This window comes from Meriones unguiculatus, chromosome 2, assembly GCF_030254825.1.
Source record: "Meriones unguiculatus strain TT.TT164.6M chromosome 2, Bangor_MerUng_6.1, whole genome shotgun sequence".
Taxonomy (NCBI): Eukaryota; Metazoa; Chordata; class Mammalia; order Rodentia; family Muridae; genus Meriones; species Meriones unguiculatus.
In genome coordinates, this window is record NC_083350.1 from 116027491 (window position 1) to 116052884 (window position 25394).

Consider the following 25394-nt stretch of genomic DNA (forward strand, 5'->3'; position numbering starts at 1 on the left):
CTGATGACTAAGGACTTTAAACATTTCTTTAAGTGTTTCTCTGCCATTCTATATTCCTCTACAGAGAATTCTCTGTTTAGCTCTGTACCCCATTTTTTTAAATTGGATTACTTGATTTGTTGCTTTTTAACTTCTTAAATTTTTATATATTCTGGATATTAGTCCTCTGTCACATATAGGGTTGGTGAAGATCCTTTCCCAGTCTGTAGGCTGTCATTTTGTTCTGATGACAGTGTCCTTTGCTTTACAGAAGCTTTTCCATTTCATGAGGTCCCATTTATTGATTGTTGATCTTAGAGCCTGTGCTGTTGGTGATCTGTTCAGGAAGTTTTCTCCTGTGCCAATGAGCTCAAGGCTCTTCCCCACTTTTTCTTCTAACTGATTCAGTGTGTCTGGTTTTATGTTGAGGTCTTTGATTCACTTGGACTTTAGTTTTGTGCAGGGTGATAAGTATGGATCTGTTTTCATTGTTCTGCATGTAGAAATCCAGTTAGACCAGCACCATTTGTTAAAGATGCTATATTTTTTCCATTGTATGGTTTTGGCTTCTTTATCAAAAATCAAGTATCTGTAGGTGTGTGGATTTATTTCTGGGTCTTTTGTTCGGTTCCATTGATCCACCATTCTTAAAGAGCTGGAGAAGTATTTGAATATTGAAACATATAATGTACTTACAGTGTTTGTACGTGTGTATATTTCTTGAATGTTTTCAGGACTGTCATTGAAGCAGTTTTCCACCCTAATAGAAACAGGGTGGCTAGACACAGGAGAGAGAACTGGGCTGTTTCTTACGTGTATTTTTGGGCCCCTCATCTCAAAGAATCAGCTCCTGGTTTTTCACTTTAAGAAGGGCTCCACAGCTTATAGGAGCAAAATAGCCCAGGCATATTTAGTTTCATTCCTGTCTGATGTAAGAATGCAGCAATATTGGTTTCAGCATGAACAAATCAAGTTTAATTCTTCCAAGTGCCCTTAATAATGTACCATGAAAGCAGAAGCACAGTGTTTCATAATGCTGAAAATTTCCATTCGTCGCTACCAGACAAGGTCTGTGAAGAGTCAGTGATTCTGTCTTCATGGATGTTCACAGCCATTCCACTCCTATTCAAATACATAACACACAAACAACAAATTACTCTTGGATGTTTCATTGTTGTTGTTGTTGTTCTGTCTTTTATTTTGTTACAGAAAATAAAATGAATAGCAAGGAAAAGATGATAGCATTTATTAATCTGTCTATCCCTATATCTAAATTGAAAGTATTTGTTTATATATTCAATATCAGTTCCTAAAATGTTCTAATGAGCTACAAACGAGGTGAGCCCCTTTAAATGGCATTGGAAACATCAAATTTTGATGTGACAGCAAAATTTACGTAGGTGAAATCCAAAGACATAAAAACACAATACTTAAAGGATAAGAAATAGATTACAGTTTTGCTAAAGTATGAATGTAAGCTAAAACAGTGTTTCTCAACCTGTGGGTTATGACTCCTTTTGGGATTGAACAACCTTTTCATAGGGGTTGCCTAAGATCATCCAAAAAGATAAATATCCACATTATGATTTATAATAGTAGCAAAAATTACAGTCATAAAATACCATCGAAAGTAATTATATGGCTAGAGTCACCACAATATGAGAAATTGTATTAAAGGGCTGTGTAATTAGGAAGGTTGAGAACTGCTGAGCTAAAAGGACACCTGCATGAAGACTAGACAAAGAAAAAAAAAAAAAACGGATCCCATCCATGCTCAATAATCACTAGAGAATAAAACGGCCTTTATCTGGTAGAATGTAGTGTTTTCCCACCATTTTGAAGATCCCATGCATCTTAAAAAAATCAGAATTATCTAGGAAAATGTCATATACTAGATTATCATCCTGTATAGTTATTTTGCCAATTCGTATCACTTTTGATGTTTACACAATCAAGAATTAAATAAGATGAATGCTATTCGAGATAATTTATAATATAAAGAAGAAAAATAGAGAATAGAATTCTGATATTAAAAGGGCATAAAAACTGATAAACAAAAGTTATATATACACATATGCATCATATACACATACACATAGGTATGTATATTATATATTCATATACAAATATACCATGCACGCACACACACACATATATGTACACACACTGAGGAGGGTCAGCAAGACACCTCAGTGAATAAATGTGCCTGCCATCAAGCTTCATGACCTGAGTTCTATGCTCAGAACTGTCACCAGAAGAGAAGAACAAACTTGAATGTTGTCTTCTGATACTCACATGCTGTGGCATTCATGCTTGTGGGCACATAAACAATAAACAAAAATTAATATGTAAATGCAATTTGAAATTTAATGAGCTGACAATAACTAGACTAAAATACTATCAAAATAATGAGGTTTTGTGGCATTGAATTTGTGTTATGTTAGGGAAAAGCATTTTTTTTTATCAGTTACATTTTATTAACTCTGTATCCCAGCCGTGTCCCGATCCCTCATTCCCTCCCAGTCCCTCCCAATCCCTCCCTCATCTCCACCGTGCCCCTTTCCAAGTCCACTGATGGGGGGACCTCCTCCCCATTCATCTGATCCTATTTTATCAGGTATCTTCAGGACTGGCTGCAAAGCCCTCCTCTGTGGCCTAACAGGACTGCTCCTCCCTTCGGGGGTGGGGAGACCAAAGAGCCAGTCATTGAGTTCCTGTTAGAAATAGTCCTTGTTCCCCTCACTTTGGGAAATCAATTGGTTACTGAGCTACCACAGGCTACATCTGAGTGGAGGTTCTAGGTTATATCCATACATGGTCCTTGGTTGAATGTCAGTCTCAGAAAAGACCCTGTGCCCAGATATATTTGGTCCTTGTGGAGCTCCTATCCTTTCCCCATCACACTAACTCCCCTTCTTTCTTATGATTCCCTGTACTCTGCCAAAGGTTTGGTCATGAGTCTTTGCTTTGAAAACACTGCTAGTTAGAGTCTTTCAGATGCGCTCAGTAGACTCCTGTCATACGTTCAATGCACATCCCATCTGTCTTTCTAAACGAGGATTGATCATCTTACCCCATGTCCACTCTCTTGATTATCTTTTTTAGGTGTATAGATTTCATTATGTTTATCATATATTATAGGTCTATATAAGTGAGTATATACCGTGTTTGTCTTTCTCCTTCTGGGATATTTCACTCAGAATGATCTTTTCTAGATCCCACCATTTGCCTGCAAATTTCATGATTTCCTCCTTTTTGATTGCTGAGTAGTATTCCATTGTATAAAAATACCACAATTTCTGTACCCATTCCACCGTTGATGGACATCTGGGTTGTTTCCAGGTTCTGGCTATTACAAATAGAGCTGCTATAAACATGGTTGAGCAAGTGTCCTTTTTGTGTACTTGAACAAACTTTGGGTATATACCTAGCAGTGGTATAGCTGGGTCTGGAGGAAGCACTATTCCTATTTGTCTTAGGAAGCGCCAGATAGCTTTCCAGAGTGGTTGTACCAGTTTACATTCCCACCAGCAGTGGAGGAGGGTTCCCCTTTCTCCACAACCTCTCCAGCATGTGTTATCGCTTGAGTTTTTCATCTTGGCCATTCTGATGGGCGTAAGGTGATATCTCAGGGTCGTTTTGATTTGCATTTCCCTGATGGCTAATGAGGATGAGCATTTCTTTAAGTGTTTTTCTGCCATTCGATATTCCTCTGTCGAAAATTCTCTGTTTAGCTCTGTTCCCCATTTTTTAATTGGATTACTTGGATTGCTGCTTTTCAGCTTCTTTAGTTCTTTGTATATACTGGATATTACTCTTCTGTCAGATAAAGGGTTAGTGAAGATTCTTAGGGAAAAGCATTTTAAGCAGATATAAAAAGCTAATGGTTCTGGGGAGAGTGAAAAAATAGCATGTGCAAAAAGAAATTTTTCTGAAGAAATGATAAAGAAACTGTCATGCTCTTTTCAGATTAATGTTTCTAGGACACTGTGAGATTTTTTAATTTTATTTTATTTTATTAATTACACTTTATTTACTTTGTATCCCCCATAAGTCCCTCCCTCCTCCCATCCTGGTCCCACCCTCCCTCCCCCTTCTTCATGCATGCCACTCCCCAAATCCACTGATAGGGGAAATCCTCCTCTCCTTCCTTCTGATCTTAGTCTATCAGAAGACTTGCATGAAAAAAATTTCAAGTCTCTGAAGAAAGAATTAGAAGAATATATCAGAAGATGGAAAGATCTCCCATGCTCATGGCTTGGCAGGATTAACATAGTAAAAATGGCCACCTTACCAAAAGCAATCTACAGATTCAATGCAATGCCCATCAAATTACCAACACAATTCTTTACAGACCTTGAAAGAAAAATTCTCAACTTCATATGGAACAACAAGAAACCCAGAATTGCTAAAACAATCCTCTACAATAAAAGATCTTCTGGTGGTATCTCCATCCCTGATCTTAAGCTGTACTATAAAGCAACAGTTATAAAAACTGCATGGTACTGGCATAGAAACAGAATGGTGATTCAATGGAACCAAGCAGAAGACCCAGAAATAAACCCACAGACTTATGGACACCTGATCTTTGACAAAGATGCCAAAACCATACAATGGAAAAAAGATAGCATCTTCAACAAATGGTGCTGGTTCAACTGGATGTCCACAGGTAGAAAAATGCAAATAGATCCAGACTTATCACCCTGCACAAAACTAAAGTCCAAGTGAATCAAAGACCTCAACATAAAACCAGACACATTAAATCGGTTAGAAGAAAAAGTGGGGAAAACTCTAGAACTCATTGGTACAGGAGACAACTTCCTGAACAGAACAACAACAGCACACGCTCTAAGAGCAGCAATCAATAAATGGGACCTCATGAAACTGAAAAGCTTCTGTAAAGCAAAGGACACTGTCATCAAAACAAAACGACTGCCTACAGATTGGGAAAGAATCTTCACCAACCCTTTATCTGACAAAGGGCTAATATCCAGTATATATAAAGAACTAAAGAAGTTGAAAAGCAGCAAGCCAAGTAATCCAATTTAAAAATGGGGAACAGAGCTAAATAGAGAACTCTCTGTAGAAGAATATAGAATGGCAGAGAAACACTTAAAGAAATGTTCAATGTCATTAGCCATTAGGGAAATGCAAATCAAAACGACCCTGAGATTTCACCTTACACCCATCAGAATGGCCAAGATGAAAAACTCAAGTGACAACACATACTGGAGAGGCTGTGGAGAAAGGAGAACCCTCCTCCACTGCTGGTGGGAATGTAAACTTGTACAACCACTCTGGAAATCAACCTGGCGCTTTCTCAGACAACTAGGAATAGTGCTTCCTCAAGACCCAGCCATACCACTCCTACGCATATATCCAAAAGAGGCTCAAGTACACAATAAGGACATTTGCTCAACCCTGTTTGTAGCAGCTTTATTTGTAATAGCCAGAAGCTGGAAACAGCCCAGATGCCCCTCAACTGAAGAATGGATGCAGAAATTGTGGTACATCTACACAATGGAGTATTACTCTGCAATGAAAATTAAGGAAATAATGAAATTTGCAGGTAAATGGTGGGATCTGGAAAGGATCATCCTGAGTGAGCTGTCCCAGAAGCAGAAAGACACACACGGTATATACTCACTCATATAAACATATAACATAGGATAACCCTACTAAAATCTGTACATCTAAAGAAACTAATCAAGAGAGAGGACCTTGACTAAAACGTTCAATCCCCATCCTGAAAGGCAAAGAGGATGGACATCAGAAGAAGAAGAAAACAGGAAACAACCTAGGAACCTGCCACAGAGGGCTTCTGAATGGCTCTGCCCTGCAGACAATCAAAGCAGACGCTAAGACTTATGGCCAACTGTTGGGCAGAGTGCATGGAATCTTATGTAAGAAGTGGGAAATAGTAAGAGCTGGAGAGGACAGGAGCTCCACAAGAAGAGGAACAGAACCAGAAAATTTGAACACAGGGGTCTTCCCAGAGACTCAAACTCCAACCAAGTACCAGGCATGGAGATAACCTAGAACCTCTGCACAGATGTAGCCCACGTTTAGTATCCAAGTGGGTTCCATAGTAATGGGAAGAGGGACTGCCTCTGACATAATCTGATTGGCCTGCTCTTTGATCACCTCCCCCTAAGGGGGAGCAGCCTTACCAGGCCACAGAAGATGACAATGCAGTCACTGTGAGATTTTACTGTGGCATTTATTATTCTTTACCATTCATTTAAACACTACTGGATGACTATTTTACATAAATTTCAAATTCTCAAAACTAATATTTGCAAAAATTCCAGTGAGTTAAAGAGATAGTAAATCAATATGAATTTCAAAATACAATTGGTTGGTGCTGAACTCAAGAGCACAACCTAATTTTCATAATCTGCTTAAAATTAGCTACCTTGCTCACACTTGGATTCAGTCACTGAAAAGCTGTTAAAATGCAAACTGTGTTTTGTTAATGGACAGATAAAAATTCTTCAGTTTTGTTTTGGGGTAGTTATACCTCACACTGGAACAATGAAAGTTCCCGCTCAAAAGAGAAACTCTTAAAATTACTCTGAAAAAAATTTTGAATATGACTCAGTAAAGCCTGTAGAAGCTACTCATTTGACACTTTGCACAAATCAAAATCAAGAAAAATTTTGGTACCTGGGCATAGTAACATACACCTGAAGTCAAGATGGTGAGGCAGGGGGATACCTATGAGTTCAAGACCAACCTGGGCTATACAGTGAAATTGTGTCTCAAAGAACGTTTGTGCAAGTCATATAACACATATTCTTATTTGATTCGCATAATACATAGTCTTTACCTTAGCTCCACCGATGATAGGAACGAGCTGTATTCTGTTTCCAATGTTAAATTTCAATCTTTATTACCTTGTTTTATAAACATGGCTATCTTTGTCCCTCCTTCTCTTGTAATAGGTAAGGCATCAATCAAATAGTCCAGCACTGGGTATTTGAACAGATAAGATTATAGAGTTACCACAACTTTCACAGAGAATAACAATCTGAAGAATATTGAGATCTGAAACATTAAAAAGAGACATTTATGATGAACACTTTTTGAACTCGGTAATATTTCTGTGTCCTTTGTCTAGCTGATTCTAGAATATTCTTAATTTTAATTTTAATTTTTATTAATTACAGTTTATTCACTGTGTATTCCCCCAATAGCTCCTTCCCCCCTCCCTTCTCAATCCCACTCTCCTTCTCCCTTCTCCACTCATTTCCCTCCCCAAGTCCACTGATAGGGGAGGTCCTCCTCTCCTTCCTTCTGACCCTAGCATATCAGGTCTCATCAGGAGTGGCTGCATTGTCTTCCTCTGTGGCCTAGTAAGGCTGCTCCTCCCTCAGGGGAGGTGATCAAAAAACAGGCCAATCAGAGCAGATATCAGAGGTATCAGAGCAGATGCTGATTCTATAATTTTTGAGAATATGCAGTAACTTTGCATTGACAGAAAAAAGGTGTGACAATACAGGCAGAAATAGGAACTCTGGGAAAGAATCAGGAATGGGAGATTTGGCAGTCAGACAAAGAGGAAGTCCCACATACTGCGACTGAGTTAGCAGTAACAGGCCATGTGGTAAATATGGAATAGAATAAATGGGTTAATTAAGTTATTTGAGCTAGTTTGGAAATAGTCTAAGCAAAGGCTTGCACTATAATAAATAATAATAAGTTTCTGTGTCATTATTAGGACCTGGTAGGTTGATATAGTCTGATGATAACAGGCAATCAAGGTAGTTAAAACACGGGGTATACATGAGAAAGAAATAATTCTCGTCATGGAACTCATGCCTCTGTGTGGGCTTAGATTTTTTTAAACAGCTACTTTATTTAAGGTTCTAAAATGCCTCTACCTCGGTTCCCATACTCTAACTCTATGTAGGATTAGTAGGGTAAAGGGATGTAGAGACCTCTTTTAGCTACTTCCTGCTTATTAGTGTCATTGGGTTCTTTGGGGACATACCAATCTCAGTCATCAGGATACTAGCAGTCCAGTCAAAGAACAAAGCAGCAAGCCACAGCAGCAGCAGCAACAGAGATGGTACCATCCAGCAAAACAGCAAAGCAGCACGAAAAGTTCACTCTGGGAAAACCGGCACAGGGATCTGGACCGTTTCAAAGAGATGCAAAGAGCAAGTTGTCTCACTGTCCATGGGCTTCTCTTTATTCTTTCTCAGAGTCCACATGAGGATGTTTTGCAGCTAGCAAAGAGGTAGTTTGCAGCTGACAAGCATCACACCCCTTTTCAGGGTGGTGGTTTTCCAAGGGGGCAAAAACATCCCCACATTCCACACTTGGAACAACAACAAAAACATGTTCAAATGATACAAGTGAGTTTCCCAAGAAACCAGAAATTTCCACTTCCCCTCTGCGGAACTGTCTCTAAGAAGCTCTGCGTGCTAGGCCAAAGAGGTCAGACTGTATTCTGAAGGCAAGAGTGGCTTTGAACAGGCATGTCACTTAATATTTAGAAACATGGTCAGGGTAACAGTTTGAAGAAAAAAAAGTTGTTTACATTTATCAATCACTCTGACCTCTGCTAAAAAGCTTTGTTGTATTTTGTCTGTTATGCTATTTAGAACAAATCTGAATCTTTAGATTATTTCGGTTCATATTTTCCTTCAGGTAAATTTTTCTTTCTCTTCTATTTGTGGATTGGTGGGATATGTTATTCAATACTTCCTCAAGTCTGTCTTTCCTAATTAGCAGATACCATCTTCTAAAATACACCTTTTGGAAAACATTTTTCCCTCTAGAGAACAGTGTTCTCTTTGTACCATCTGGTTTGAGACAATGGAATTTATTCCAAGTTGTTAAGTAGTCGCTGATAATGGTGTTCTCCCACTTTACCCAGGCCCATACTGTGTGGAAGAATTTCCACACTCTATAATTAGCATTCTAAGACATAAAATTGATGCAATGTCTCCATCCGTTCATCCAGCCATAACTTGGAACCTTCTGGCCTTTTCTATCCTGGGTGGTAATGAGGAAGTAAGTGTTCAATAAACTTCCCATAACAGGTTCCATATGGTCTCTACTGGGTTTCAAGGTGCATTTACCAGGCTTTCTTCCCTCCAATTATATTTTCCTCTGTCATCACTAGCATGTTTGTAGGTTTTCTCTTTAAATTCCATACAACCTTCTTCAGTTACAAAGGCCTTACAGTAACTACGGCTTTTTTCAAGGCTGACATTCGGAGGCAACTAATCCATCTGAATTTGTGGACAACGCTCTGTGAAAGTTTCCAAATGTATCTTAAGCAGGAATTAAAGGACACATGGATAGAAAATGAGTGGTCAGGAAGTCACAGGACTAAATGCTTTCCAGACTCTGAAGACATTTTCTTAAAGAAACAACCAGTAGGCACACTCTGATGTTAACAGTAAAAGTATATGAAGTGAGTGTCCCTGCCTGTAGCAGATAGGCATGGAATTTCCAACAACAGCACTTGTCCTGGAAGGGGGCAAACAGACCGAACGGAAACAAAGTTCTGTCTTGCCTTCAAAATACCTGGAAATTCACGTGACATGTTCTGATAACAATAATAAACATTCAAGGGACTACTCACAGTTTTCTATGAGGTCTAGCCTCATGTATCTGCATTAAGACTAATGATAATATCAGGGAGTTTATGGGTTTTTTTTTCAATACGAGATAAGTGAAACTAGACTAACCTAAAGAATTTCTAATTATAGGAAATATAGAATAAATCTGGGGGGAGTGCATGGTCTTTCACGAAAATGTTGCTACACAAAGATAGGAAGAAAAAAAGAAAGAAAAGGAAACCCAAACATCAGTTCTTTCATAGCTCACCCTCTGAAGTCCATCACTTCAGTGGAGACCACACAGCCACTGCCATGTCCTTGCTTCCCACTTTGCAGGGCCACAGATGCTCAAGGTTTCCATTCCCCTACGCCAGGGAAACAAACCACAGGAGCACTCTTCATGTGTGCACTGATTTCAACCAGTGTCAAACTTCTTAACTATATTCACTTCATAACATTCCTAGGACGTGTCGCTCCCATTTTAGGGGCAAATGCTTGATAACTTTGCAAAATGCTTAAGCTGATAATTCATGGGGCTGGGATTCTAACCTGTTATGCATGTGGTATATTCTCACTCATAAGTGGACATTATCCACAATGTACAGGATGACCATGCTACAATCTGCAGACCCTTGAAAACCAAGGAAGGCTCAAGGGAGCATCCCTGAATCTCACTAAAAAGAGGAGGTAAAGGAGACATCTGAAGTAGACAGAAGGAGGGAGCTGTGTGAGAAAGAGGGTGCGGAGAGTAACTGAGATGGGGATCATGTGTGATGAGAGTGGAGGAAGGGAAATTAAAGGGAAGGCCAGGAGAAAGAACTGAAATAGGTGCCCAAGCATCTCTGGAACAGGGGAGGCTCCCAGGAATCTACAGGGTGACTCTGACTCTAGATTCCTAACAGTGGGAAGTATGCAACCTGAAGTTGCCACCTCCTGTAGCCTGGGACACCAACCCACCCATAAAGCCTTCAACCCCAAATTTGTCCTGCCTACAAGAAATGTTGGAATAAAGACTGAGCAGAGATTATGGGAATAGCAAAGCAATGACTGACTGGCCCCACCTGAGACCCACCCCACAGTAAAGAACCAACCCCTGACACTTAATGACATTCTGTGCTATGCCGGCAGACAGAAACCTAGCATAACTGTCTTCTGAGAGGCTTCATCTTGCAGCCCAAGGAAACAGACGCACAGACCAAGAGCCGTACCACAGGCAGAGCTCACGAAGTTTTGTGGAATAGTGGGAGGAAGAATTGAGGGAGGTAGCAAGCTAAAGGGCACCACAACAAGACCTTCAGAGTCAAATAACCTGGGCCCATGAGAGCTCACAGAGACTGAACCACCAACGAAACAGCTTGCATGAGCTGGACCTAGACCCCATACACATATGTAACAGATGTGCAGCTTGCTCCTCATGTGGTCCCGTTACAGTGGAAGTAGGGGCTGGCTCTGGCTCTGTTGCCTGCCTCTAGATGCCTTTCCCCTAGCTGGGCTGTCTTTTCTGGCCTCAGTGCAAGAGGATGCTCTTATTCCTGCTGTGACTGGAGGTGCCAGGGGTGGTACTCATGAGGGACCTCCCTTGAGCGGGAAATGATGAAGCGGGGAGGGCGAACTGGGAGGAGAGGATGGAGGGGCTTGGGATCAGGCTGTAAAGTGGTTAAATAAAAAAAAAGAAAAGAAATAAAAATAAAAACCTTTTACCTTACACCATCAGAATGGTTAAGATCAAAAACTCAATTGACAACACATGCTGGAGAGGATGTGAAGAAAGGGGAACCCTCTTCCATTGTTGGTGGGAATGTAAACTTGTACAAACACTTTGGAAATCAATCTGGCACTTTCCCAGACAATTAGGAATTTTGCTTCCTCAAGATCCAGCTATATTACTCCTAGGCATATATCCAAAATATCCTCAAGTACACAAAAAAGACATTTGCTCAACCATGTTCGTAGCAGCTTTATTAGTAATAGCCAGAATCTGGAAATAACCCAGATGTCCCTCAACTGAGGAACGGATACCAAAATTGTGGTACATTTACACAATGGAATATTACTCAGCAATTAAAAACAAGGAAATCATGAAATTTGTAGGCAAATGGATGGAACTAGAAAAGAGCATACTGAGTGAGGCATTGCAGAAGCAGGAAGACACACATGATATATACTCACTCATAAGTGAATATTAGACCTATCATAAAGAATAAATTTGCTAAAATCTATATACCTAAAGAAGCTAAAAAATAAGGAGGATGATGGGTAAGATGATCAATCCTCATTCAGAAAGACAAACAGGATAGACATCAGAAGAGGGAGAAAACAGGGAACAGGACAGGAGCCTACCACAGAAGGCCTCTGAAAGACTCTACCCAGCAGGGTATCAAAGCAGATGCTGAGACTCAGCCAAACTTTGGGCAGAGTGCAGGGAATCTTATGGAAGAAGGGGGAGATAGAAAGACCTGGAAGAGACAGGAGCTCCACTAGCAGAGCAACATTACCAAAACATTTGGACACAGGGTCTTTTCTGAGATTGATACTCCAAACAAGGACCATGCATGGAGATAACCTAGAACCCCTGCACAGATGTAGCCCATGGCAACTCAGTCTCCAAGTGGGTTCCCTAGTAATGAGAACAGGGACTGTCTCTGACATGAACTCTGTGGCTGGCTCTTTAATTGCCTCTCCCTGAGTGGAGAGCAGCCTTACCAGGCCACAGAGGAAGACAATGCAGCCAGTCCTGATGAGAGCTGATAGGCTAGGGTCAGAGGGAAGGGGAGGAGGACATCCCCTACCAATGGACTTGAGGAGAAGCATGGAAGAAGAGCGAGGCAGGGTGGGATTTGGAGGGGAGCAGGGAGGAGGCTACAGCTGGCATGCAAAGTGAATAAATTGTAATAAATAAAAAATCTATAAATTATAAAAATAAATAAATAAAAGTACATGAAGTGAAAAAAACAAAACTCTGGCCATAAGCACTTTCTCCCAAGAACACATTCTAAGGCATGTACAATCATAGCTAGAGATTAAGTTCTGTTGTTTACTCTCAATACAAATTAGAGATACACACAGACCAATATGTTTCCATGCAGAGAAAAACAAACAGCACATAAATGTGAAAACTGCACATTTTTTGTATGACTATACCAGTTCATTAAAATAAATCCCTTTCCATGCTTGTCTGATTCAAAATATACGTAAGACAGAGAAAATACAATGTCATAGAGGCGAGATGAAGTGTGTGTCAAATACTTTTTGAATGACTGCAAGGAAAATACTTAACTTCTCAACTTAGACCTATGCAGTTTGGACTAATATTTTCTTTAGGACCTTGAATAAAGGAAGTAGACGTGTGTATAGGAAAAAAATCCAATGCTGAGAGTGATTATGAAGCTTAAGAACAAAAGTAATACTCCATAACAGTGTGAGACATAGTGGAACTCCGGAAGGACATAGAGGTAATTTCCCCTCCCACCCCAGAGGAACACGGTGCAGGAACCACAGGACACCTAGTGGGTGTGTAAACATTTAACAGGTTCTCGGGTGAACTGGGGAGGAGACTTGATCTTCAGTGTTGAAGAATTTCGGTCCATGATGTGAGCAAGGATGAAAATGAATCATGAAAGTCCCAAATAATCAAACAGGATGCTTGGAACTATATATCAGATAAGAAAATGTACAAAGTCTCTGCCCTAATTAAAAAAAATCAACTAGTAAAAATACTATTATAATGTTATTACTAATACCAATAAGTAAGAATTAATCTATTGCAGGGCACACTGAATAAAAGTTAACTCTTTTCCAAGAAAAATTTCAAAATACTCAAATGCCAAAGTCTTTATATTTTTGATGGGGATGGGCTAAAACATTACCTGGCATTCTCAAGTTAAAGAATTGGATGACATATTGTCAGAAACAGTATTTTAAAATAATGGCCTCAATGTCTTAAATGTTTTTAGAGAGAAGATAGGCAAGATCAACACCCTCTAACCTCACACTGCCAATAAAAGAAAGACTTAAAAGCCAATTCATTTTTACCATTGTACAATCCAGCTCTGTCCTGTCCATAAGCATTTATTTAGTGTACTGTTGTATAAGCACTGAATAATGCTTTATGGTAATATATAATTTGTAATTGTTTTCTCTTCCATATCTAAAATAGTTTTTCTTTAAAAGACACAGGTAAAAGCATGTCAGTGCATAGCCTAAGTCTGTTTTCAATGTTAGGCAGTAAAATGGGACATGCTATTGGTTATTTGATTACACATTTGATACACAGCTTCTTGGATTCATTCATTTTTTTTTATTGGTCCAATAACATCTTTCTTAGTGTCACTAACATTCACCCAACAACTCAGGCTAAAACCCAGGTCTCTTGCTTCCTTCAGTACAAGCTGCGCAGAGCTTAGTCCTTACATTTGACAGACTGGAAAATGATAGATTTTCCTTCTGCACTGTCCATATCTTTGCTTACCATAATCTTTTTTTATTTTTTATTTAACTTTTATTAATTACACTTTATTCATTTTGTATCCCCCCATAAGCCCCTCCCTCCTCCCCTCCAGATCCCACCCTCCCTCCCCTTTCTGCATGCATGCCCCTCCCCAAGTCCACTGATAGGGGAGGTCCTCCTCTCCTTCTTTCTGATCTTAGTCTATCAGTTTTCATCAGAAGTGGCTGCATTGTCATCTTCTGTGGCCTGGTAAGGCTGCTCCCCCCTCAGGGAGAGGTGATCAAAAAGCAGGCCAATAAGATTATGTCAGAGGAAGTCCCTCTTCCCATTATTATGTAACCCACTTGGACACTGAACAAGAAAATTTGAACACAGGGAACTTCCCAGAGACTCATACTCCAACCAAGGACGATTCATGGAGATAACCTAGAACCTCTGCACAGATGTAGCCCTTGGCAGTTCAGTGTCCAAGTGGGTTACCATAATCTTTTGTCTGGATTTCTAAAATGTCCTCCTTGACAGGTTTTCTGATTGCAGTTTTACCCCTTTACAAATCATTTTTTTAGGCACTACCAGAGGGGGTATTTTGAAACACAGCTCAAATTCTTCAAGACCTTCTATGATTTTCCTATCTTTAAGAAAAATCCCCGAAGTGTTGGCTGTTACAGCCGTAAGATCCGACCCTTGGGTACCTCTGCACAATTTCCAGTTCCCCATGTCTTTCTCCCTCCTAAGTAGATACTCTACTCAAAGACACCAATTGTATGTTTGTTGTTGTTTTTCTAGATGTTGTTTTTCATTGCTGTATTCCACTGTATAAATTTACCACAATTTCTGTATCCATTTTTCTGTTGAGGGGCATCTAGGTTGTTTCCAGATTCTGGAAGTTACAAATAAAGCTGTTATGAACATATTTGAGCAAATGTCCTTGTTGTATGGTGGATCATCTTTTCAGTATATGCCCAGGGTTGGTATAGCTGGGATTTGAGGTAGCACTGTTCCCAGTTTTCTGAGGAAGCGTCAGGCTGATTTCCAAAGTTGTTGTACCAGTTTGCACTCCTACCAGCACTGGAGAGGGTTCCCCTTTCTCCACATCCTCTCTCGAATGTGTTGTCTCTTGAGTTTCTCATCTTAACCATGGGTGTAAGATGGAATCTCAGAGTCATTTTGATTTGCATTTCCCTCATGACTAAGGATGTTGAGCATTTCTTAAAGTGTTTCTCCACGATTTGATATTCCTCCATTGACAGTTCTCTGTTTAACTCTTTACCTCATTTTTAAATTTGATTGTTTGGTTTATTGGTGTCTAATTTCTTGAGTTCTTTATATATTCTGGTGGATCAAAGGAAATGAACTGAAGACCCAGAAATAAACTTAAACATCTACAGATACCTGGTTTTTGACAAAGATGCCAAAACCATGCAATGGAAAAAAGATAGCATCTTCAACAAATGGTGCTGATTTAACTGGATGACCACATGTAGAAAAATGCAAGTAGACCCATGTCTATTACCTTGCACAAAATTAAAGTCCAACTGGATCAAAGACCTCGATATAAAACCAAATACACTAAATCTGTTAGAAGAAAAAGTGGGGAAGAGCCTTGAACTCATTGGGTACAGGAAACAACTTCCTGCACAGAATACCAACAGCACAGGCTCTAAGATCAACAATTAATAAATGGGACCTTATGAAATGGAAAAGCTTCTGTAAACGAAAGGACACTGTCAACAGAGCAAAGTGACAGCCTGGGAAAAGATCTTCACCAACCCTACATCTGATAGAGGGCTAATATCTGTTTTCTTTATAAAGTGCTTCCTGATATGACTTAAATGTGACATACATTAGATTTCAGTGTGGATCGCATGGGGATCTTCCTTCCACAGGTTTCCACTGAAGATGTAGGCTGCTTCTCCTAGCTCTATAGGCTTAGCACAGTCATTTTGAGGTGCGTCAATACTTTATGGAAACAAAGGAAAAGATGCATCCATTTTAGTTTGTTGCCATTTTTCAAGCTGTTGAACAAAAATTCCATATTAATTAAACTTGGCATATATATTAACATATCTTGAAAAAGATCAGACTAGGAGAAAATATCTGTAATATTTATTAGCAAGACTAAATATAAGCATCGTGATTTCAAGAAAGCTGGACTATAAATCCTCAAGTCTTTGGCATATAAATCCTCAAGTCTTTGGCATATTCATCAGCCTTTTAAAGAGTATCATTGAAGTAATACTCCCGTGGTTGAAATGAATCACTCTTTCATTAACTCTGTGTGGGTATGCACTGTATATCTGTCATTTTATGTGTGAAAATGGCATCTATAAAAATACTTCTGTCTCTGACATTTATATTCTAGTGTATGAAAATTGACAATAAATAATGCATAAAATAAAAACTATACATTATATAATGTGCATAAGTCCAAAAGGAAAAAAATTAGTAAAACAGAATTAAAATAAAAAAATACAGTGATCTGGCAGAGTAAGCCATGTTATTACATAGGAACTTTAGAGCAAGGGTCCATGAAAAAAAGAAGTGGAATTTTTAGTAAAATGTTTAACGGGGTGAAGAAGTTAAGCACACATATTTTTAGAAGAAGAGCGTTAGAGCTAAAGAAATCCAACCTTTGGGCAGAATGCAGGGAATCTTATGAAAGAAGTGAGAAATAGTAAGATCTGGAGAGCACAGGAGGTCCACAAGGAGAGCAACAGAACCAAAAAATGTGAGCACAAGGGTCTTTCCTGAGACCCATACTCCAACCAAGTACCATGCATGGAGATAACCTAGAACCCCTGCACAGATGTAGCCCATGGCAGTTCAGTGTCCAAATGGGTTCCATAATAATGGGAACAGGACTGCTTCTGACATGAACTGATTGGCCTGCTCTTTGATCACCTCCCCCTGAGTGGGGAGCAGCCTTACCAGGCCACAGAGGAAGACAATGCAGCCACTCCTGATGAGACCTAACAGACTAGGATCAGAAGGAAGAAAAAGAAACCCTCCCCTACCAGTGGACTTGGTGTGGAGAACGGGAAAGAAGGGAGGGTTTGGAAGGGAAGGAGGGAGGGAACTAGAGGGAGGATACAAAGTAAATAAAGTGTAATTAAAAATAAAATAAAATAAAAATTAAAAAAAAATTCGTATGCAGCTACTAACACTGAAGAGTACTTAAATTAGTTAGGACCCCTTTGGGAGAGCAAGTGACCCTTTTACAAGTCACCTAAGACCATTCGGAAACACAGATATTTGCATTATGGTTCATAACAGTAGCAATACTACAGTTGTGATGTATCGACAAAAATAATACACGTATCGACAAATAATACACGTATCGACAAAAATACACGAGGAACTGTATTAAAGGGTCACAGCATTTGGAAGGTTGAGAACAACTGACCTAAGATGTTAAGGAAGCCGGAGTGAATAAAGAACGCACTAGAAGGGCAGAGGTTAACGGAAAGCCACATCCTGCACAGCTAGATCTGGGCAGCTCCTGAGTCAATGCTGCCTAAAGGCATGATGCTCCTACGATTTAATGGCCGACAGTGAAGACCCACTAACCCAACATGTGATGGAAAGAGCCGGGAAGAAACAGTACTTAGGCTGGTGTGAAGTGGCATGATTCTGGATGTATTTTGAAGAGAGCAGAGATATGATTTCCAGTCCAAATGGTTGTGGCCTATGTGAGAAACGGTGCTCATGAGGGAACATCTGGCTTTTTCTTTTAGTCTTTAAAGAGACTGGATGAGTGGAATCACCATACACTGAAATGAGAAGTGAAAACAGGTTTGGAGAAAGTGCCTGGAATTCAGTTTAGAATATTCTGATTGGAAGATACCATAAGCACATCTCCAAGGCAGCCCAATGAGATGAGTAGAAAGTTAGATGTTGTCATTGGAGTCCAGGGATAGAGCTGTGCTGGAGATATGACCTCAGGACTCACTGGATGGACCAGTGGTTCCCAACCTGAAGGTCATGTGTCTAAGGACCCTTTCACAGGGGCCACAGATCAGATATCCTATATATCAGATATTTATATTACAATTAAAAACAGTAGAACATCACAGTTATGAAGTAGCAACAAAATAATTTTATGGTGGGGAGGGGACATCACAGCATAAGGAACTGGATTAAAGGGCCATAGCATTAAGAAGGTTGAGAACCGCTGGGATAGATGGATGTTTTTAAAGTTTCAGAACTCATGTTCGTTAAAAAATAAAGTTCCAGTTTTCTCTACTTTGCTTCCCTGGTTTGCAAAGGTATTAAAGATTTAGAAATAGACAAGAAATTAGCAGGGTATGTATCATTCTGGGAGAATATCATTGGAGAATCTTCATTGTATTTTAAAACAAAAACTGAAGAGAGTATTTCAACTGTTTCCTTACCCAGTTTATTTGAATAATAAGCCTTGTGTTCTTGTGACCATGTAATTCCATAAAATTGTTAATATATTATAGTCTTCATACTATCATATCTTTCTGGGCTTTATTTCCTCAGACAGTAAGCTACCAGCTCATGCATATAAGGGCAATTATATGATTTTAAATTGTTTGACATTTTTCTTTAAATAGCCTTCCACTCCATCACGGCATGTTGACCAGCTCCTTCTCTTTCTTTGTGATCTAGCACGTCCTTCATGAAGCCTTCAGTGGTAAAGCTGACCCCTGGCACTGGGTTATTTGCTGTTTCTCCTAGCTTCGAGAGTACCCAGGGTGAAACCCACATGACAGCAATTATAATGCAGTGCTAGCACGGCATGAACTTGCTTTCTGTCCTTCTCATCTTCCTGTCTCCAGTTTCTCATACTGTAAAACAACTCACTGAGTGAATGAGAAATGATAAAAGGTTATTTTCTCACCCTTAAGAGAGTAAAACAGCACTGGACTCCTAAATATTGAACACATGGTAGTATAGGGAAAACACCATCCAAAAAAATGTAAGGGTTCCAAACGAGCTTTTGGCAACTGAAGAGTACTTTGTCAAAACCCCCAAAATATAAAACACATGCTACCTAATACAGTTAGGAAAATATTTTCTTTAGTATTTGGAACATGGAATGTGTGCTTTGCCTTCCATAAACATTAAACCGAAACTTCTGTTTTGTTTTGTTTTGTTTTGTTTTTCAAAAAACATCAGATATTGCCAGTGAATATAGGATATCCATTATGGTCATGCACAGACAAGGTTTAGATACCTCCTGTCTCAACTGTAGAGTGTATAATATTTTAGATGGTTAAATGCTGTTATTAATGAAGTAACTTCATAGAGCATCTTCAGTATGGGCTATTCTCAGGATGTGTGCTTAATGATGCATTGTTTCTCAAAGCTAGTGTTTTATACTATACAAACACAGAATTATATTAAGGGATAAAAATATAAAGATTTATTACATGATATATTGATAATTGTGATCTACATAAGGACTCAAAAATTTTCATGTGAGACTGCCAAGTGAATTTTCTGAAACTCCTGTGATGAGACTGCCCCCTAGAGGTCAACTGAACACATTGTGTAAGAAATAAAATAGAACTGATTAAAACGTGGCAACTTCAGATCGAATATTTATAGTGAGTGTTATTCATCTCACTTGTTTGTCTTATGGAAGTTTTGTAATAAGTGTATTTTAGGGTCAAAGTTAGCAGATGACTATGGACTCTCTAAGAGAAAAAGTATAAATTAAAGCAATGTAAAAGAATTCAAGTGGTCTAAATGAATTAGGATTTAGAATCCGTGCCTATAATTGTAATTCAACATTCAAATCCATATTCAACTGTGAGAACGTGAGAATGTATACCACTTAAATATAATTAATGTAAAAATTCAATAAACTAATATTTTAGAAATATGTAGTCAACATTTCTTTTTAAGAGGACATCCTTGCTCACTCACCAATACTTCTGTGACAGCCACAACATGTTCCACAGAAAAATTTACAGTTCCTCTTTCTGTTACACATAGGTGATCATCTGGAAAACAGTGCCAGGTAAAGTAGAGGGTCGTTAATAACAAAGCCGACTGGCTAGGGGATAGGGTCTTTCAGCAGATGGCTGACCAGAATGAAAGTTTGTGAGACATTTCACAAATGGGTTTCTATTACTTTATTTGTAGAAAAGGTGACAAACACAAAGTGAACCAGCTTTGAGGAGAGGGACATGATGCATTCGGCTTGGCAATGTTGACATATCTGTGGGAAAGACCATTTATTAAGAAAGTAATGCACGTGTCTGCATCTCATAGGGAGAAAGTAAGTTAGGAACAATTTAAGTTGATACCGTGGTAAGTTAGGAAAGAGATGAGATGATATCACCCCTATGAATTCTGGACTGATCAAGGGAAGACCACGATTAAAATATAATTAGTGCAAGAATCTGATCCCTACTAAAGAGGCATAGCTACAGAAATAGAAGCTATGTTCAGTATATTAAGTAATAAATAAACATTTGCTGAATTAATGAATTCTGATGAATGAATGATTGAATGAGTAGCTTCATTTATCACAATAGCTCTTTAGTGACCTTCATATCATTAAGACCAGCCCATATTATTATGTGAATCTTTGACCTAAGGTATGAAGGTACAAATTTTTTTTGCGCTTCATTTTTCTTTCTCTCTCCCTCTTTCTTAAGTAGTCAAGGAGTGAAGAACTTGATAATGTTGCAGTGTTGCTTGGCTATCTTTCATGACTTACAGACACTGGTAATTCTACATGAACCTACCAAAACATGACACGTTACAGATCAGTGCAGCAATACAATGTCACGTAACTACCCTTATTAACATATATAAAGGCTTAACAGTGCAAAGCCTCCTAGTTTTCCGTGTATTTTACTCATACATATCTCAAACCAATAAAAATGTTAATGCTTGTATTAATCAAGTAGGAAATGAATTGTCACCAATTAAAATAGTTTTAAAGTAGCTGCTAGATTCACTTGCGCAGAATTAGTGTGCAATTATAACTGCGTTAGAACAAGACACAGATGTTTTTCTTTCTAAAGGAAACCTAACTTTAGATTTATTTTTCTTTCATTTTTAAGTGCTTCCACTTTGTTTTTATTTCAGAGTGCTAGACAATCTTGTGAAGATTTCTATTCTTTTTCTCCTGGCATCAAAAGTATTTACCTTCTAGAAAAAGTTGGAATAACTGCTGAATTTTTTGTGCGTGTGATGTGCACTAAGAAAGACTGGATACAAGAGCCAGTTTGAAGAAGATGTGCACATCAGTTCATGTTGATACCTCACTGACACCTCAACCTTATATCTCAGGAGTTCTTTAGAAAGTTTTTTGTATTGGTGAGAAAGAAAGGAGACATTTTACATTACTAACCAAAACTCATGAGCCACTGTAAAAATATGTCAGCTAGTAATTCTTTATTTTTTTAAAGTAGAGGTATATAACTGCCTAGTTTTTTTTCTTTGAATTTAGTTTTGTTTGATACATAAAGAGATAAGAACTATACATATCTCTGAGGTATTCTATGTTATTACTTGTATACATTACATAATAAGATTAAAGAGGTCTGCCTCAAACATTTATGACTTTTTTTGATATCACTTCTCAAACATTTATCACTACCTTTTTGAGAATAAATTGCATAACCTGTGTCTGTGGACGTTTTCCTATAATGCAGACACTAGGTTACTCCTTTCTATGTAATTACAACTTGATACCCACTGGTAAATCTTTCCCCATCTCTTCCCCTTCCATACTCTCCCCAGTTTCTGCTGCCACCATTCTAGTTTCAATACTTATGAGAGCAATAGTGTGTATTTCACAGATGAGTCACATAATGTTACATTTTCGTGCAGAGTGGTGTGCCTCAGATCATTTTCTGTCTTTGATTTATTTATACATAATTGTTGGTATAATGTTCTTGTGGAATGTTTACAATTTACCCTGTTCATTCAAATGCTGATTTCTCTACCCCACTATCTGGTTCAATCCAGACATTGCATTGTGATGTTTATTCTAAGCACCACCTGTCTCAAGTTTGTGTAAACATGCCACCATTTGTTTTCTGTATTGTCAGTAAAACTACCAGCCAATGCTGAGCAATGGAGAGAAGAGGGTGGGACATCCTGGTCCAGACGGGGAGGAGAAAGAAGTGAGTGGGAGGAGTTGGAAAGGAGAGATAGGTAGAGAGGACTTGGAACCATGAGGAGAGATGAATTGGACCTAAGATAGGACTAAAAGTAAGTATAATGTAGGAAACCTGAATGGGAGGAAACTATGCAGGCTTGGAGGTTTAGGATGGATTAACTATTGCCCAGCATTGTGCTCTAGGTTGATTAAATAAATCCTAGTCTCTGTGTGGTGATTTGGGTATACAGCTGGATTAGGAATAACCACTGTTTAACTAAAAAATAAATCAATAATAAATATTAATACTCAACAACACATATGAAAACATTCAATAAACTAGAAAATCCAACATGGCTTATTTTCTTTAAATTACAAAAAAAAGCCTTAAATTTCAAGAGATTGATACTCAGTCAGCCCTCTGGACCTCTGAATTCCGTATCTGGGAACCCAACAAACCTCAGATCAATAATACTTAGGGAAACTTGCATTGTTCCTTAGGCAACTCAGTATAATAACTATTGTGTAACATTTATATTGTATTAGATATTCTAAATAGTCTAGACAAGATCTAAAGTATATACAATATACACACAGGTTATATGCAAATACCATGTCATTTTACGTAAGAGACTTGGGCAACCACAGCATTGCTGGAGTGAATCTCCATAGACAGACCCGTGTTAATAACAGTCCAACAACCATCCTTGAAATGCTTCATCTACTATGCCCTTTACCAAATTCTGATCTCATTCCCTGCTGACTAATCCCATATTTGTAAGAAATGGAGACAGGTACCATTTCTATTTGCACAGAGACGCAACACCTAACAAAGAAAAATGTTCTTGTGAATTGAACCTTCTATTATTCACTTTCAATGTGTCCCTCATTTTCCAAAGTAACAAACTCAACTAAAGTCAATTGCATCTTCACTGCTATTTAATTACTGCCAAAGGGACACCCTGAAAAATGTCTCATCTTAATAACAAAATGTAAATGGAGCAGTAGAATAATTGATTCTCACCTGGAAAGTAAAGTATGTTCAGTTCAATCAAACATGCATGTACTTAACTTCAAAGTATCTGACCTTCTTTAACCTGTGTGTGCATATGTACGTGTGTGTGTGTGACTCCAATAGTCTGTCTTTTCAATTTAGATTGGTTGCTCATCCAGGTGAGTGTGAAGGCATCAGTCAGCACATGATATATGATACCCCCTATCTAATGAAACTGGAATCCTCAGTACTTTCCAACAAATAGGAAAATAATTTGCTTCTGGAAATAGTTTTAATTGAATATGAAGAAAGTGGTAGAAATAAAATGAATTACCAGGTAATTACACAAAATTACATCTCATTGTGTAAAACTATTTAACCTTAATAGATGAACAATTAGAACACCTACACACTCTACTGCATTGGAAGTAATCCATCACATTTTAAAATGACACCATCACTATAAAAATATTTCAAATACTGTTGATAAAATTGAAATTTAAGTAGAAAAACATGCAAGGATAGTTTTACTCTTAAAACAGTTTCACCTAAAAGCTTGTGTGGCAATCTTTAGGAACTGAACTTTTGAGTTAGACTTCATTTTTTAAAATGCCCACCTGAGCTATCATCTATAGACTAAGACTCTGTGTCAAGGTCCCAGTAAAGAAAGGGAAGAAAAGGAGGGAGGAAGCAAACAAATTTGAAAATAAGAAAAAAAAAATACAGAAAGGAGTATGCCTATACTTTACATACGTATTTCTAAAATTGCAAATGCTGTTTGGCTCTAAACAGGTCCGCAGAATCCATTCAAACAGTCACCCTAAAGCAAGTTTCTTTCTACAGTATTCTGTTTGGTTACTATTAAGCAGGTGTTACCCTTAAATTATAAAAAGAAAGAAAGAAAGAAAGAAAGAAAGAAAGAAAGAAAGAAAGAAAGAAAGAAAGAAAGAAAGAAAACCATGCCAGTTAAAAAGAAATAGCCTCCATCAAATTCTCAGACCCTTCCACAAAAGGACAAAGCTCTCATGCCGCTCATTTTACTGACAATCTAAAGTAAGCTTTCTGTACTCTGGGTATCCATCCAAGTCTACATGTAAATTAGACAGTTAAAGACTTGTTAGGGATTGGAAAGCTAGAGTGAAAAGCGCTTGCCTTCCCTTGGGGTGTAGACTCTGCTTAACCTTCAGTCACAGTGTTTACCGCTCTGGTGAAGACAGACAGACGGGATGTTCTCAAGTGCAGTCTTTTCTAAATAGTTCAAGGTGGCGGAGGTGGGCAGGCACCCTCAAGACGGAAGGAGAGGCTGGAAGGTTGGCTAGGGTTAGCTTGTCAACGCGAAGGGCTTGCACAGCTAAGATGCCCGCAGGTGCCTTCCAGCCCCACCCCCTGCCTTAACCCCTACCCTGCGCAGGGGAGGTTCCAGGTCCCCACCAAGCCCAAAGCTCTGTCTAGTCCTCCTAGCCCTTTTCTTCCTGCTCTCAGAGAGCTGGCTCTTCCCTGCCTGTTCTGCTGCTTTTCCTGCCCACAACTCTGTCTCCTTGGGTTGGACTGAGGGACAGGTCTCCTTGGAGATGCAAAACTCAAGGGGGAGGAGTGGGAGGCTAGTCCCCAAGCACCTTAGTTGAATGTGCTCAATACTTAGAAGGGGAGAGAAGCTGAGGCGGTGAAGGACGATGCAAGTGAGAACATGTCATCTGATAAAGCCAGAGAAGAAGAAGAAAAAAAGTCACGTGGCTATAAACAGCCTACCTTGGGGTTAAATTTATACAAGTGGCTTTGTAGGTGTAAGCAAGGGCACAGTGAAACCGCCGAATTAAACTTCCCCCTGGGCGTAAAGAAAGGTTTTATTTGAGGGAATTCAAAATTGCTACGGCTACCTCTCCTGAAAGAATGAAAGAGTGGGTTCTGTTGCCAGAGGAGGAAGGAGAGGAAGATGGGCTGCCTGGAAGAGCCTGGGAAGTACTGCTGGGCTTTAATCTGTTCCAAGTTTCTTTGCCTTCTTACAGGAAGCCCTTGGCAGAGGTGGGGTGTGTAGGCCAGCTACAAAAGTAATGTCTTTCCCTGCCGAACAGAAACCTATTTTACAAGATTTCTCAGGAATGCCAAGTAAAGTTTACCAGGTCCGAATCAAGCCTGAGCAAAGCCCAGACTGTCATCTACAATGTTGCTAGCAACGTTGCCATTTGGGGTTTGGGACCTAACAGTACGGGCCAGCAGTCTTTTTTAGCATGGACGACAAGTAGCGTGCACATGAGTTTTTGCCCTAAGAAAGCTGATAAGATTTTACCTTCATCGTGTTCTTTAGTTACCTGC

The 25394-nt window shown here is 39.0% G+C and overlaps 1 long non-coding RNA gene across 1 annotated transcript; it reads right to left on the reverse strand.

Annotated features, from left to right (window-relative positions):
- Window positions 1-280: 280 nt before the first annotated feature.
- On the reverse strand, window positions 281-8138 carry LOC132652178 (uncharacterized). Its single transcript, XR_009589653.1, has 3 exons — window positions 7973-8138; window positions 6809-7026; window positions 281-1101 (listed from the first exon to the last, which is right to left on the reverse strand). It is a non-coding gene; the product is annotated as an uncharacterized LOC132652178 (long non-coding RNA).
- Window positions 8139-25394: the final 17256 nt, after the last annotated feature.